The sequence below is a fragment of the Heterocephalus glaber genome, unplaced genomic scaffold (assembly GCF_053883595.1).
Source record: "Heterocephalus glaber isolate CG9 unplaced genomic scaffold, H.glaber_assembly_v1.0 deba00001509, whole genome shotgun sequence".
NCBI classification, from domain to species: Eukaryota; Metazoa; Chordata; class Mammalia; order Rodentia; family Bathyergidae; genus Heterocephalus; species Heterocephalus glaber.
Window position 1 is genome coordinate 20828718 of NW_028258325.1, and position 16632 is coordinate 20845349.

The 16632-nt window shown below is 37.3% G+C and overlaps 1 protein-coding gene and 1 pseudogene across 3 annotated transcripts in view; one reads left to right on the top strand and one right to left on the bottom strand.

Moving 5' to 3' along the window:
• Window positions 1-16632, top strand: part of Stim2 (stromal interaction molecule 2) — a 168017-nt gene that overhangs the window by 81380 nt on the left and 70005 nt on the right. The window lies entirely within an intron of this gene.
• Window positions 1643-9152, bottom strand: LOC106009573 (T-complex protein 1 subunit alpha pseudogene; annotated as a pseudogene).

The window sequence follows — 16632 nt, forward strand, 5'->3', positions numbered from 1 at the left end:
TGACTTGAACTCTACTCTGTCTCACCCTGACACTGGGAGCTGCTAAATGGAGCTCAGTTGGCCCCTCTCCAAAATGGCAACTGGCCTATTGCCCTCTCTTTGGGTATGTCTGACCCCAAATATCTCACCAGCCATTGCAGTCCACTGCAGCTACTGCTGTGTTACACTGGTGCATTTCTCTGTGGAGGCCTCTGGGTAGCCACCATGCGTCTGCAGTTTTGGGCCACCCCGCCCACCCAGCGAGCCAGGGCTCAGGGAGAAAGCTCTGCTTGACACCTCTTTCTTCTGCATTTAGGTTCCTTTCCTTGCTTTCCTTGTGGGCTTCATTTCTCACTTCAGATCCTTGCTGGGTATTGGGGACCCACTTCCCTCCTCCTTTTCTTTCATACATTGCTATATTTCAGAGTCTGGACACCAAATCTTGGAGAGGCTGCTTCTTTGCTGTTCACAACTCTGTCTTCTTCCCAGAAGTCAGTGTCTTTTATTACTCCATCAAAACTGTTTTTCTTATGACTGGGAATATAACTCGGTGGTAGAGTCTTTGCTTAGTACATATTAGGCTCCGGGTTTGATCCCCACTATTGAGAAAAACAGTATGTTTTCTTGCTCATAAGTGATGCCCATGTTACATGTCAGTTCTTAGTCTTCATATCATTTAGCAGCTGCATGATAATTGGATATGCTTTCCTTTTAAAAGCACTTTTTCACTTGGCTTTCAGGAAACCATACTTTCCTATTTTATTTATAGTCTATTAGTGCCCCTCCAATTCTTTGCCAATTTCCTCTTTATTTCCCTGTCTTTACTCCTCTTTATCTCTTTATACCCAGCTCCTTTGGTAATGTTGCCTAATTTCAAGGTTTTTAAAAATATCACCTGTTCAGTATAGTTCTGAACTCTGGATTTCTATATACAACTGCATTATCATCTTTGGTGATCTAATAGTCATCTTAAATTTTTTTTTTTGGTACCAGGGATTGAACTCAGGACCTTGCGCTTTTGAGGTAGCCAACAGCACCACTGAGATAAATCCCTGGCCCCTAGTCATCTTAAATTTAAGTGTTCAAAATTGATGAGTCCTGATTTTCTGCTTTAGTGAGATCTCTGTTGTCTTTGTTTCTCACAGTGAAGTTACTCTTTAATATCTGCATCATTGAATAGACCAAAAGTTTTCACATCATCCTTGATCTCATCTGCATTGGTAGAACATTGTTCATATCCATTGATTTTTTTAAAAAAGATTGGAAAATGCCAACATTTTAAGTTAATATACTTCTTTAAATGGAAACTTTAATATATCATAATTTTATATATTTGTGTCAGAAAGGCACAGTAAATATTTTTTCTTACAGATCTTCAAAATAGTTTCCAAGACTCCTCCAAAGGGGATGCAAGAGAAGTGTGTGTGTGTGTGTCTGCATGTGTGTGTTTATGGGTATATGAGTGATTTGGTTGTTAATATCATGAACTCATCGATTTAAGGAGCTTCATTTTATCATTATCTTTTTATTGTTTAAATTGTCCCACTTGGGGGACGTGGACATTTTTTTTTCCTAATTCACAGGCTGACATCTTGCTGTACTTTAATGTGTAATACTCAAGATACATGACATTGCAGCTAACATTGTTATAAGGGAAATCAGATCAGTTATTATGGGCTCCAGAGTAAACAGCATCTCCATAATTTCCATGTTTATTATCTTTACTTTCTGGGTGTAATTTAATGAGGTCATCAAATTGAAGAATGGTAATTGCAGTTTCTGTTGGAAATATCAATCTTTTCACTTTAACTGTGGTTAATTCAAACACTCCTTCTTGCTTTTTGTGTTATGGTTCACTGTTGATCAAATCAAGGCCAGTCTATTTTAGATTTTTATAGTTTGGGTTAATTTGAGCCTCTTTATGAAAAGCTCTTAACTTAGTAACCAGTCCTGTGGAGTCTTGGGTAGAATTAACTGCCAGTGTGTTAGGAATCACCTAAGATCTTGCAAATTCTGCAGTAACAACCTGTTTCAAAGTCCTGTCGTGCACTGCATAGTTTTCAAAGTGTAAGGAAAAGGCTGCTTCTATAGGACTCCTACTTGGAACCACAGATGGTTTTTAACTCCAAAACTCTTCACTACACAGAATGCATCATGTAAAGAGCACTCCCATTCCATCACACATAAAATCATTTGCGCTATGTAAAAAGTTGATGCAGATGTATGAGCCTTAGTATTTTTGATTTATACCAGTTCATCTCAGATTTTCTCCTGTATTATTTTTTCTTCTTGTCCCAACATTGTAGCTTCAAAAGTTTGTTCACCTTCCAAATTGGCCAAGGCCGACAAAATAATTGCTTCGGAAGCTTTAGCAGTACACTTCAGGCCACATTTTAAAACTCTTCTAACTGCTGTAGTGCCAGCCTGCACCAAATACTTCATACATACGTCATCACATGCAACAGTGGTTAGAATAACACTGGCACCAATTGCCAGGATCTTCTGAATTCTCTCTGGTTATACATTATCTGATTCTCTCTGTCTAATTTGCCCCAGTTTTTCAGCATTTGTGATGACGACAGGGTTCATTTTTCTTTTCTGCAGGCTAAAGTCAGGGTCAGCAATTTTTGCATTAATTATTCATTTGGGCATGCCCTGAAATACCACTGCATAGTTGACTACATAGCCATTGATCAGTTTGCTTTCCATCTGACTTCTTCTATGTGCTTTCAGAATATTAACAGAATTGACTAGTTAGTGAGAGGGGCCACTTAGATATGTATTTGTCAGCAACTACACTATCTACTACAGTGGTGGTGAATCATTTAGAGACCAAATGACCAAACTGCAACCCCAAACCCACTTACTTATTGTAAAGTGCCAACACTACAATTAAACCTGAATACTGAGGTTTGGTTTAGAAAATACAGTAATGTCTTTTGTCTTCAAAGAAAAACACAGTAACAGAGCTTTCAATGATACAAACAGTTTTTTATTGAAAGGTAAACATTTGCAGTTGGTGTGCTTTTGCACAATTAATGTGATCTTGGCTGTTGCACGCAAGCTGATAATTTGTCAAACCCTGGCTCATACTTTGCTAGTTTGAGAGCAACACATACAGCACTGATTTGATGTAATTCAAAGCTGAAAACAGTTACTCAGAAGCATAAAATGATCCAAACGAAGTAAAAAAAGCAATCCCAAGTGCTTTCATTGACTTAAAATTATTTGGCAGAGAATTCCACACTTTAAGGATTTCATATTTAGAACTACACACTGTGCTGTCCTTTGTCATCCCTTCACACTCTGTCTTCTCAAGTGTTGCATGCAGGTCATTATTTTTCCAGATAGCAATTTCTTGAAATTACAGTAGCTCCATTTCCAGATTTCCAAAATCTAACCAGTATAACCAGGAAAGATCAAGTTCTTCAAGTTTGGCTTTATCTGGAGAAGTAAGAAAACACAGGGTTGTGTCCATCTTATGGAACTGTAAAAATCTGTGACTAAAATTCTTCTTTGCAGCTGCTACAGTGCTAGAAAATTCCTTGTAGATTTCCTGATGGCTTGTAGGATTGTCTGCAAAAGTAGAATTTTCTAAATGCAGGTTTAGATTTGGAAAAACTTTGCCCACTTTGAAAAACCTGCAGTTTTCTCTCAAATGTTTTGATATCATAAAACATCCTTTCTCCTATTTTCCTTGCACCTTGTAGATTTTTTTCAGTATATTGAAGTGTAGGATAAAATTTGTAAAATACCTGAGGTTGTAAGCTAGGCCATGTCAGTGGCCATGGATATTCCTGCTCCTTTTCATTCATAAACTGCCTATTCATCCAAGCAGGTTACAAATCTCTTCAGGACTCATCCTCTGCTCAGCCACCAGACATTATTGTACATAAGTAAAGCATTATACTGTGTCTGAACCTCATCAAGAAGTGCTTGAAACTCGTTAATTAAGAGCACAGTCCATCATGTAATTCACCATTTTTGTAACATCTTTCAGAATATCACCTAATTTTTTGCTGCTTTGCCTGGCACAAAGAGCTTCTTGATGTATAATACAATGAATCACTGGATATTTTGTTTTTTTAACAAAGAACTGTATGAAACCAGATGTTGCCCACAACCATGCAAGGTGCCCCATCACTAGTAAATGAAACCACTTTTTATGGTCTTATGTCTTGTGACAAAAAAGCCTCCATCACAGCATTGTAGATATCTATCCCTTGTGTTTTTCCAGGCAGACACCAATTTCACCAGCTCTTCTCTCACCAATAGCATAATGCAGAATTACTGCAAGACTTATTTATATCTGTGGTTTCATCCAAACACATGGAGTAAGTTAGTGGTTAGCTGTTTACTAACATCACTTGTCATGTGCAGGACTCGATCTTTAACAATATTTCTGCTAAGTGGCATCTCAGAGATAACGTTGCATAATTTTACCTTGTAGGAGAAATCATGACAGAGGTTAATTACTCCCATACAACATGGCTGTTCTGATAAAATTCCCATCAAAGAGGGGGTTACCATGTTTTGCTATGCATAGTGAAATCTGAAAGCTGGCTGCTGTCAGATGGTTTGTTTTTAGAAAAATAGTTGTAAAAACTAAGATAGTGGGAATGATATTTTCTCAGTTTCCCTCCAAGAAACTCTTTTCTTTCAGTTTCATCAAGTTGGGCAACACTGGATGTGCAGCACGTCACACTTTCACTACACAGGATATGGTAACACATAATACTTTTTCCCATTGCATTTAGTCACTCCAAATGACTTTGTCTGGGCCTCTTGGAATGATCTTCCACTATCTGTTTCAGTTTTGCTTTTTTTTTTTTCTTCTTTAGTCATTTTTTGGTGTTTTAGAGTCTAGAAAACACAAAATTAAAAAAAGAAGCACCCAATGTAAATCTATCCCTATACCCTAAATAGCTAACACTGTTAGTTAACACTAAAGAATTGGATGTTCCTTGAGTCAACAATGTATAGCAGTGATCCTCAGCTGGGGTTCCTCTTGAATTTGCTGAGCAATGCAAGTGGTCAGGGTTCCACTGACAGCCAGCTTTCGGCCTGCTCTGAAAAAGGCATCTGAGTGCATTTCCTGCCTGGTAGGGCTTCTGCTAAAATCACAGCCATCCGAGCAAATATATATGTCCTTGCTCTTGTTTTCATAAATTCTTCACAAGCACCGAAATATGATGCTGCAGATTCAGATATGCCAGGGGGACAGCACAACATTCAAAGAGTTTCAGTCTCTTAATTAGAACATCTCTTTGCTAAATCTTAGATATTAAATTTCAGTTTTTCATAAGAAAACTCAAAGCTAAAGCCCTCTTAATAAAAATGAATGTATTATAACAGCCAGTCCAAGCAAATATATAGATATAGATATTGATATCAATATGTATCCTTGGCAGCACACTGACTGGCCATGTGAAAGCTCCCATGAGTCTCTGCTAATGAGTTGCCATTGGCTGGCTTTTAAAGATTGGAAATGGTGATATTACAGTGAGCATGACTAGTTTTGGGTGTTTGGGTAACAAAAATAAGTTTTTTCAGTGGGAAGGAGATCAAGAGTTGGAGGGAGCAGGGAGGAGTAGAAGGGGAAAGGGACACAAAAGAATCAAGATGTGTTATGTACATGTACCAATTTCCCATGATAAATGTAGTAATCAATATGTACTGGATATATGTACTAATAAAAATGCATAATTAAAAAGGTCTAAAAGCCTGGTGACTTCTCAGAAATGAAATCTTAGAGAAGCAAAAGTGAGGAAAACTGTAATGATGAATATAGACTGGTGGTGATAGATAAGCCACAGCCTAGTTAATAGTATATATAATGCATTCGTTTTCATTGTAGAATATTATTTTTTAATTATACCTTAATCTCCCTGTATTACTTTTTAGTGATTTAGAATTGAATTACTTTTCATTTAGATATTCTTTTATTATTTTTATTAGTCCTATCACACAGTGAATCTTGGCAAATTATACTAAGCACCACAGAACTTTTTCAAAATTATTAATGTCTATGTTCATTTAAGGAATTTCAAATAATAGCAATTCCAGAATTTAGCTGTTTTATGATCTAAATAAATTATAGATCTTTCTCTCATAATTTGATACATATTTTAAGGTAGTTATGTAGTAACATTCTTTAATTTGTGACTTAATACAAGAAGTAGAACCTATAGTAAAGTGATGAATAATTACACAATTTAAAGTTTTTTTCATTGAAAAATATGCATAATTTATATGTAATGAAGAAAAGGCTGTGTAGTAGTTACAAAGTTGGTGTCGATTTTATCTTTTCAAATAAACTGGTAATAACCTCTCTTTAACCAGTGTGCCTAAGAAATAGATCTGAGCCAGTCTTAGGTCTGCTTCCACATGTCCCCCTCTGGGACACCTCTGTCTTGCTGTAGGGTATTTATTTTGTTGAACTTAATGTGTATGTATGTTAACTTATCCAGGTGCTCACAGTTTAATGTGCAAGGATTGTATCTCTTTGGCTCCTCCATTCATCCTCCTGTTGTCCTCCCCATGCCCCATTTACTAACCAGTGTTACTGCTTATGATTTTCTTTCAGGACATTCTTTATAAAAATGTTTCCCAGCCATATACAAACATGTCCATAAGTATATTAGTCAACTTTTTGTTACTGTAACAAAATAACAGAGATAGTCACCTTAAAAAGAGGGAAAATTAATTTTGGTTCATGGTTTTGTAGATTTCATTTTAATGTTGGTTGGTTCTGTTGCTTCTGGGCCTGTAGCAAGGAGGGAAATGTAGTGGGAGCATGTAGCAGAGGACTTTGGTTCATGTCATGACTATAATGAAAGAAAGAAAACTAAGAGATGGAGATTCTGCAATCTCCTTCGAGAGCACATCTATAATGGCCTAAGACTTCCCACCAAGCCCCACTTTTTAAAAGTCTCCCAATAGGCTAAGCTGGGGACCAAGCCTTCAACACATGGCAATGAGTTGTAATTTTTCTTGTAAAAATTGTGTCAGTTCAGTTAAATAGCTAAGCTATCTCAATAAAGAATATTTTGAAATGATTGTCTTACAAATATACCATAGCATTCTCAAGTACTAATTACTGCTTGCTCAACAGTAGTAGTGTCTCAACATAACACACAGTACTATCCTCAGTGATAGATACTAGCAATACTAATATGAGAGATACTAGTAGAACCTTGTTATAACCACATGATCTAGTGTACTTCCACTGCTAGTATTTTACAACTTAATTAGAATTCCAGTATCAAAAGGAACCAGTGGTAACTACTTCATTTTTTAAGCTTTCAGACTGAATGGTCTTTGGTTCTATGATGTGAAACATATTTCAGTTAATTCTATAGAAACTAAATAACTTCTTAAATATGTAATCCATGCCTTATTGATATTCTCATATCTGTAGTAATACACACCTATGGTACAATTTGTAAAATCCCTTTCTATGTGGAAATTTTGATTTCTTCTTTCAGGCATGAATTCATATTTGGAAGGAACTTGGCAATGGTTTGAATGTATCTCCAAAAGTTATATGTTGGAAATAGTGAGAGGGTAGTCAGGCCTAACTGGAGTTGTTTCTCCATCCTCTGAATAGATCAGAGCTAGTGGTAGAAAGTGCTTATAAGAGTAGGTGCTCTCTTGTTCTTCTGTCTTCTTACACTTGAGTGTATATGGTTAAGGAGCCCCTCACCAAATGGCAGCGCCTTCATCTCAGGCTTCCTGGCCTCCAGAAAATGAGAAAAGTAAATTTCTTTTCTTTCTGAATAACCTAATGCCAGTATTCTGCTGCACTAAGGTAACTTGTTCTTCAGATAGAATGTTGTGTTCCTTTTTTCTCATTGCTGAGACCAAATACCTGACACCCAAAGGTAAAGGGGAAAAGGTTTATTTGGCTTAGAGTTTGTAAAGGTTTCAGTCCTTAATTGGCTGGCTCCAAGGCAGGGTGCAGAGGGGGAATAGTTTGTGGCAGCAGAAGCAGCACAAGCAACAAGCAAATTTAACAGCGACTTTCTGCCCCTTTTATCTTATTCGGACAGGGATTAGGGTGGTGCCAAATCAATCACTCACTTATAGTGGTTTAGTAATCACATGCCGTTAATACCAGCATCACACATTCTAGATTTCCCCACCTCCTACCACATGAGGCTTTGAGAGACTTCTAGACAGCCATAACAAATACCTTCCTAAATGTTATCTGATGACTTGGAGATGTCTAATTTAGTTCTGTGCTGTTCTTGAGAATGATTAAGTAGTGTCTTTGTGGAGCCAGGTAATTGTTGGACCTCGTCCCCAAATTAGATTAGCGACGAACTCTCAAGGCACAACACAGTCCTAGGATCTTACTGGAGAACTTTATTTTCCGGCTGGGACCCATGTACACTCCAACCAGGTCGGAGGACAAAGGCACCAACTGAATGAGGACTACATATTTAAAGGGGAAAACCACAGAAAAAGTCCCTCCTCCCATTCCCTAGCATTGTGGATTGTTGCAGAAGCTGGTTACAGAAGCCAGGATAAGCATAGTTAGTTCCTCCCATTCCCCTGGGTAACGGTTTGTTGCAGATCACCTGAAACACAGTTTCTGTTTATTGGTTAGGGGTGGGGTTTTCTCCCTGGAGACAGTGCAGCTGAAAGTCACATATTTGCAAAATGGAGGAGAATGTTCTCAACATGGTGCTGGTTTTGCTAAGTTGGGTCTCACAGTGATATCTCTGTATTAGAAGTTAAGAGAGTATAAAAATGTCCATCAGAAGCTCAAATTAGTTTGTTACCGTGTTTCTAAAATATATTAGGTATATGACAAAAATCTTGAGCTTCTAATTAGCATGAAAAATACTCCAAAGTAACCAGTCATACTCAGTTGATATACTTTTATTAAATATCAGATAGTGTTCATTCCATTGGTGAGTGCGTGCAGATCCCTGGGAGTAGCTGTGTGGCCCAGACCTGCGAGGTTGCAGGTGGATCCCAGCCAGGGTTCCACCCAATCCCAGAGGCTCAGGCACACCTGCCCAAGCCAAAGGCCCACCCAGAAAGGGGCTACAGGGGCACATGGGCTTCACCCAGAGGCCTGCCATACCATTGGCCACAGCCAGGAACCCGCCAGGAGAGAGCTGTATGGGCACACAGCAATACCCAGAGGTTTGCCTGATAACCATTGATAGGTGTGTGGTGACCCTAGCCAAAGCCTGTGTAGATGACAGGAACTGGGGTACACAGCCCAAACCAAAGGTCCTCCCTGACAACAGCTACTACATAGGGGACCCAGCAAGAGGCATGCCTAGATACCATCCCAAGTGTGCACAGACCCCAGCCAGAAGCCTGCCCAGACAACAGGTCAGCTCAGGAGCCCAGGAAGCCACCACTCTGAACCCAGGAATTGGTGTATTGGTGAGCAGCAGAGTAAAGGCTGCTCAGTGGCTTGCTGAGAATTCAAGACCACTGAGTGAACAAAAAGTTGCCTCAACAAAGACGCAACAGGCTGCATCTGTTGAAATTAGAAGATAAGTAAATAGTCTCAAAACCAGACTTCCAGATCACCTAAAACAACCCCAAAGGGCAATGAGATGGAACAATCTGATACTCAACCACCTGGACTCCCTGAACGGGCAACAAAAAAGGACCTGGAAAAAAATAAAATCAGAAATAATTTCTCAGTAACAGCAGAGATTGTGCCCATGGTATAAGACATGATTAATAAATCTAGAGCGGACACAGATAAAAAAATAGAGACGCTGAGGGACAAGATGGAATCCCAACATAGGAAATAAATGGAATCCATAAAACAGATGTAAACAGATTTCCAGGAGATTAAAAACTCCATCGAAAGTTTACGCAGCAGAATGAGTCAATCAGAGGATAGAATTTCAGATATAGAAGATAGGATTGCAATTAATGACCAGGAAAAGAAAAATTTCTAAAAAATAGTAAGGGACCACAAGAAATCAATCCAGCAGCTGCTGGACAATGCAAAGAAGAATAACGTAAGATTGATCAGAGTCAATGACGAAATGAGAGAGTGCAGATGATACAAAAAAACTGTTCACAGAAGTAATGGCAGAAAACTTCCCAAATAGGGGAAAAGAACTTGACATAGAGGTAAGTGAGGCATATAGGACTCCAAGTAGCTGTGATAAAAAATCTGCACATAGGCATATAATAGTTAAGATTCCAGAAACCCACCAGAAGAACAAAATTCTACAAGCAGTTAGAGAAAAGAAACAAATCACAAACAATGGAAAGCACATCAGAATCACAGCAGACTTGTCAACACAACCCCACAAAGCAAGAAGAGCACAAAGTGATGTATTTCAAGCCTTAAAGGAAAACAGCCTCCAACCCAGATTGATGTACCCTGCAAAACTATATTTCAAAATTGATGGAGAAATAAGATACTTTCATGACAAAGAGCACCTTAGGAACTTCATGAATACCAAACCAGCATTCCAGAAAATTTTTAACAATATCCTAGGAAAAGACAATGAGGATCACAACCCCTGGAAGCCCAGCAGAATGAATCCATCAGGCACAACAACAAATTAAACGCAAAGGGGGAGACTCCAACAAAAAGAAAAAGTCATGACAAGGATAAGTCAATATATGTCAGTGATAATCATTAATGTTAATGTTCTCCATTCACCAATCAAAAGACGTAGACTGGCAGAATGGGGCAAGAAGCAAGATCCAACAATATGCTGCATATAAGAAACACTTAATTGAAAAAGAAACTCATAGACTGAAAGTTAAAGGGTGGAAAACAATACTCCATGTGACAGGAACCTGAAAAAAATCAGGAGTAGCTATCCTCTTTGCAGATCAAGTGGATTTCAAACCAACACTGAGTAAGAGAGACAAAGAAGGATACCACATCCTTGTAAAGGGAACAATCCAAGAGGAAGAGGTGACAATCATTAATATATGCACCAAACACTAGTGTGCCCAACTATTTAAAACAAATACTAATAGACATGAAGAATCACATAAATGCTAATACAGTAGTAGTGGGGGAGCTCAGTACACCACTGTCACAAACAGATGAACCAGACAAAAAATAACGAAATACTAAAATTCAAACTCTTGAACAAATGAACTTAACAGATGTGTACAGGGTGTTCCTCCCCACAAAATCAGTATACACATTCTTTTCAGCTGCACATGGGTTGTTATCTAAAATAGACTGCATACTCACTCATAGAACCTATTTTAATGCAAAGGAATTGAAGTAATCCTGTGTATATTATCAGACCATAGTGCGGTGAACTTGGAGATCAGTAGCAAAAGAAACAGCAAGAATTTCATAAAGGCATGGATTCTGCATAATATTTCTGAATAACCAGTGGGTCACAGAGGAAATTAAAGAAGAAATCAGACAATTCCTACAATTAAATGATAATGACAATACAACATTGCAATCTATGGGACACGATGAAAGCAGTCTTACAAGGGAAATTCATAGCAGTGAATACTAACATTAGGAAAACAGAGCGAGCTCAATTACACAACATGATGCTGAACCTCAAGCTTCTAGAGAAGGAAGAGCAGAACAAACCCAAAGCTCATACAAGGGAGGAAATTATAAAGATCAGACCAGAAATCAATGCAATGGAGACTAAGAGAACAATACAAAAACTCAGTGAATCCAAGAGTTGATTCTTCAAAAGAATAAACAAAATTGACAAACCTTTAGCCAACCTTATCAGAAAAAGGAAAGAAAAGGCCCAAATCCATCCAGTTAGGAATGAAAAGAGTGAAATTATAACAGACCCAGCAGAAATCCAGAGGATCATCAATACCTACTTCTAGAACCTATACGCCAATAAGATGGAAAACAGAAGAAACGGACAGATTCCTGGATACGTGTGAATTACCAAAGTTGAACGAAGATGACCTGAACATTCTAAATGACCCAATATCAAATCAGTGAAATTGAAAACATAATTAAAAACTTACCAACTAACAAAAGCCCACGTCCTGATGACTTCACTGCTGAATTCTACAAGACATTTAGAGAGGAACTACTGCCACTACTGTTTAAACTCTTCAATGAAATTGAAAGGGAAGCAGTAATCCTGAGTTCATTACTGGAAGCAAGCATCACTTTGATCCCCAAAGCAGAGAAAGACCCAACTGAAAAAGAGAGCTGTAGGCCGATCTCACTAATGAACATAGATGTAAAAATCCTTAATAAGATACTGCCAAATAGAATGCAGAAGACCATCAAGAAGATCATACACCCTAACCAATTGGGGTTCATCCCAGGGATGCAGGGATGGTTCAGTGTATGCAAATCAATAAATTAATGCACTATATTAACACAGCCAAGGACAAAAACCGTATGATTTTCTCAATAGATGCAGAAAAGGCATTTGACCAAATCCAAAATGCATTTGTGATAAAAAAAATCCTACAAAAAATTGGAATAGATGGTCTCTACCTCAATTTGATAAAAGCCATCTATGAAAAACCAACAGCCAATATCATACTAAAATGGTCAAAAACTGAAATCCTTCACACTAAAATCAGGAGCAAGACAAGGATGTCCACTATCACCCCTCCTGTTCAATATAGTTTAGGAAACATTAGCCACGGCAGTTAGACAAGAGAAAGAAATAAAAGGAATAAAGATAGGAATTGAAGAAGTCAAATTGTCATTATTTGCAGATGACATGATATTCTATATAGAAGACCCTAAGAACTCCACCAGAGTCTTCTAGACTTAATAACCAAATTCAGTCAAATAGGTGGTTACAAGGTCAACACACAGAAATCAATAGCTTTCCTTTACACGAATGACAGACTCACTGAGAGAGAAATGGGGCAATCAATTCCTTTCACAATAGCATCCAAAAAATTGAAATACCTAGGAATCAACCTAACAAAAGAAATCAAAGACCTCTACTCTGAAAACTATAGCACTCTGAAAAAAGAGATTGAACATGATATCAGAAAATAGAAAGACATCCTTTGCTCCTGGGTGGGAAGAATCAACATAGTGAAAATGGCCATACTTCCAAAACTGCTATATATTCATACAATCCCAGTTGAAATCCCAGCAGCATACTTTTCAGACCTGGAGAAAACAATCCAACAATTCATTTGGAACAAGAAGAGACCTAGACTAGCAAAAGCAATATTAGGCAATAAAGACAAGGCAGGGGGTATCACAGTCCCCAACTTCAAACTATACTACAAGGCTACTGTGATAAAAACAGCATGGTACTGGGAAAGAAACAGACCAGAGGACCAGTGAAACAGAAGATGCAGAAACCACTCCAGACACACTCAGCCACTTCATCTTTGATAAAGGAGCCAAACACCCTCACTGGAGGAAAGATAGCCTCTTTAATAAATGGTGCTGGAAAAATTGGGTTTCAGCTTGCCAAAGATTAAAACTAGACCTCCATCTCTCACCATGCCCTAAACTAAGATCAAAGTGGATTAAAGATCTAAATATTAAAACAAACACTGAACCAGCTGGAACAGAGGTTAGGTAGAACTCTTGAAGACATTGGTGTAGGAAAAGATTTTCTGAACAAAACCTCAGTTGCCTGTGAACTAACACAAACAATCTACAAGTGGGAACTCTGACTAAAAAGCCATTCAGCAGGAGGAACTACTGACAGTGTGAAGAGACTCCCAACAATGTGGGAAAAACTTTTTACCAGCTGTCTGTCAGACAAAGGTCTACTATCTAGAATTTATAAAATGCTTAAAAAAATCAGACCTCCCAACTTTAAAAACCCAGTCAGAAAATGGGTATCTGAAATGAGCAGACATTTCTCATACAAAGGAGTAGAAATGGCAAATAAACATGAAAAAATGTTCAACATCACTGGTCATTCGAGAGATGCAAATGTAAACAACACGGAGATTCCAACTCACCCCAGAAAAAATGGCTGCTGTCATGAAATCAACCAATAACAAATACTGAGGAAAGAGGAACCTTACTCCACTGCTGTTGGGACTGTAGACTGGTGCAACCACTGTGGAAATCAGTATGGAGATACCTCAAAGAACTAGGACTAGACGTTCCATTTGACCCAGCTATTCCCGTTGGGTATCTTCCCCAAAGAATTAAAAGAATCATACCACAGTGGTATATGTGCACCCATGTTCATAGCAGGTCAATTCATGATAGCTTAAACTTGGAAACAACCCAATTGCCCATCAACTGGAGACTGTGTAAAGAAAATGTGTTTTTTTTTTTTTTGTATAAAATGGAGTACTATTCAGCCATAAAGAATGAGGAACCAGAGACATAGCTAAATGGATGCACATTGAGGCGGTACTCTTAAGTGAAATAAATAGGACACACGTGTAAATACTGAATAGTTTCTGTAGTGTGAGAAACAACGTGTAAATAAGGACTAAAAGATATAATAGATAATGTGAAATATGAAGAAAAGGGACAAAGGGGAAGGGGAAGTGGGAGGGGTCGGGGAAAAGAATGGAATGGAATTAATATGAGAAAAAGAAAAAATGGAAACAGTTTTTGTAGATAGGGATGGGGCCTTTGAAGGGAGTGCAGGGGGAATGAGGAAAAAATAAGAACCAAGATAGATTATATAAAGGTGCAAATTTACAATGATGAATGTCATTATATAGTATACCTTAAATGTACCAATAAAATTAATTTTAAAAATTAGGTAGTGTTATAAACATCCCTTTTTTTAAAAAAAATTAAAGGTAAATACATGTTATTTTTTATTTTTTATTTTTGTACTGGGGATTGAACTCAGGACCTTGCACTTGTCAGGCAGGTGGTGGCGTCACTGAGCTAAATCCCCAGTCCAATACATGTTATTTTAAAATGTAGCTTATTTTTAATTTTGTTATAATACGTCTAACAATTCAGTGGGGGTGGGCATTTTGAATAGTTACAAAATTGCATTATTGGCAATAATGTGATAAAAACTCTTGAACTTACATGTTGTATGATAAATTCTAAACTGGAATTTCTCAGTTAATGGCAGTGATTATTTAACATTTTCATTGCGCTACAAAAAGGTTATATACTATTTTGTATTTCTACAAATCGATGTATAAATATGCTATTTCCTGCACATATCCATAAAGTACATTCTTTCCATAACAGCTTTTTTGAAATGTTACTGAGTTACTATAAACTGCACATATTTCCTTACATACTTTCATCGCCAGTAATCAGTTTTACCTCGGTTCATGAACTTAATTCTTTCTATGATTTTGGTCGCAGATGGAATTGGATGAGAAGTGAATTAAATTCAATGGTTAGGTTCCTTATGGGGAAATTTGGTTTGATTCTCTTTCAATTCTGTTTATGACTAGAATCATAGAATTAATTTTGGGAACTGAGGCACCACTTTATTTTTTGGAAAAAATTCAGACTTCCACCTGGTTATAGAATTTTTAAAGACATTTCTAGTAGTGTAGAACTTCTAGTGCTGAATTAGTTGAGTTTCTGAAGGTTTTTTTTTTTAAGTTTTATTTTTGACAAATACTTTTGCTGGATGAGAATTCTTGGTTGTTTTAGATTTTCATACTTTATACATGCTACATAAGTTTTCTACATTGCATCTGATTAAAAAAATCTGCTTTACACTTTATCTTTTTCCTTTGAAAATATGTCCCTTTCCACTATCCCCCACCCCCATTGCTTTTAAGATATTCCATTTATCCCTGTGTAAGCTGTTGTGCTTTTGATGTGTCTTAGTGTAGTTATCTTCGTGTTTCTTGACTTGGATTTTGCTGATCTAAAGTACGTGTGTTTAGAATTTCTGATAAGTTTTGGAGAAGTTTGATGCTGTTTCTTCAAATACATATATTTTTTGTTACTCTTTTTCCTCTCCTCAGGGACTACAGTTATATGTGTGTTAGGCTGCTTGAAGTTGTTCCACAGCTCACTATTCATTTCGGAGAGTTTCTCCCATTATATTTAAGTTTGCTAGATTTTTAGTTTGTTATATCTGTCATTAATCTCTGTATTTTTCATCTCATACAATCCAGTTTTCATGCCTGAAATTTTGATTTTTTTTAATCTATGTGTCTTCCCTTAGTATGTTTAATATTTATACTAGTTTGTTGAACATTGAGATTATAGCTATATAATACCTATTTAAATATTTTTAAAAGAATTCCCTTATCTCTGACATTTTTGGGTTGGATTTGATTTGAATGCTATCTCTCCATTCAGTTGTGTTGTCCTGTAGCTCAGCATGTCTTCGAGTTTTTCACTGAATGCTAGACATTTTAAATTTTGTCATTTAGCTACAAGGTATTTTGGGTTCTACAGATATTTTCGAGCTTTGTTCTAAAATTGAACTAAACTACTTGGAAACAGTTTACTCTTTTGGTCTCATAAGCTTTTAAAGACAGGATTAGTATAGTTTAGTTGAGAGTTGATATTCCCCAGTACTGAAGTAAAACTTTTCATAGTATTCTATCTAGTGACTCACATACTATGAGTATCTGGTTAAAACAGGCACTAATCCCTGCTATGGATGATTATCAGGGATTGTTTCCCCAAATTCTTTCAAGTGAAGATTTTTTTTCCTTTGCTCACAGCCATTTCCTCTCGTGCTTATATTGATCAGTAGTTAGCTGAAGACTCAAGCCAGGCCTCTCTGCTGTGCTAGTTCTCTTTCTTTGTTCAGTTCACTT